This window comes from Orycteropus afer, unplaced genomic scaffold (assembly GCF_000298275.1).
Source record: "Orycteropus afer afer isolate SDZICR_OR568_19922 unplaced genomic scaffold, OryAfe1.0 scaffold00003, whole genome shotgun sequence".
NCBI lineage: Eukaryota > Metazoa > Chordata > Mammalia > Tubulidentata > Orycteropodidae > Orycteropus > Orycteropus afer.
In genome coordinates this window covers 34969943-34970775 of record NW_006921590.1, presented here as the reverse complement: position 1 = coordinate 34970775, position 833 = coordinate 34969943, and the positions used below count along the sequence as shown (strand labels likewise).

General features: G+C 39.6%; 1 non-coding gene across 1 annotated transcript; it reads left to right on the top strand.

The window, feature by feature from the left end:
* Positions 1 to 467: 467 nt before the first annotated feature.
* On the top strand, positions 468 to 574 carry LOC122149686. The gene has a single exon (XR_006163277.1). It is a non-coding gene; the product is annotated as a U6 spliceosomal RNA (small nuclear RNA).
* The last annotated feature ends 259 nt before the right edge of the window (positions 575 to 833 follow it).

The following is an 833-nucleotide window of genomic DNA, read 5'->3' as shown; positions in this document are numbered from 1 at the left end:
GTCATACCATAGTTCACAAAGACAGTGTTCTACATCCTAATCTGGTGAGTAGTGACTGAGGTCTTAAAAGCTAGGAAGCAGCCATCTCAGGTGCAAATATTGGTCTTTCCCTGTCAGAAGCAAAGAAGAGTGAAGAAAGTCAAAGACTCACGGAAACAGTTAGTCTAAAAGACTAATGGAGCACATAAACCAGCCTCCATGACCCTGAGACCAGAAGAACTAGGAGGTACTGGGAGAAAAATGTGGAATGGAACTCAAAATCGTAAAAACTTCCAGGCTTACTGGTGTGATAGATATTGATGGAAACCCCAAGTCTGTATCCCTTAGACATCCTTCAAGCCTGGAACTGAACTTACCCCCATGGCTCAATTTTCAGCCAAACAATAGACAGGTCTATAGGATGACAGTAACACCAGGAGGTACGCACTCCTTAGATGCAAGCAAAAGAGATAGAAGGGCAGCATTCGGTGCTTGCTTCGGCAGCACATACACTAAAATTGGAACAATGCAGAGAGGATTAGTATGGCTCCTGTGCAAGGATGACATGCAAATTAGTGAAATGTTCTATATATTTAACATATGGTACATACTTGAGAAATTACTACACTCAAAATAATTGACATATCCATCACCCCCAAAAGATTCTTCATGCCCCTTTGTGATCCTCTCTTTAGTCTTCCTGGTCCACAACTTGAGAAATTTGAACACAGACTCTTAGATGGTATTAAGTAATTATTAGTTTGATGAGACAATGGTATTGTGGTTGTTTTTTTTTAAGTCTTTTATGTTAGAGGTACTGTTGAAGTATGTATAGGTGAAATATTATGATGTAT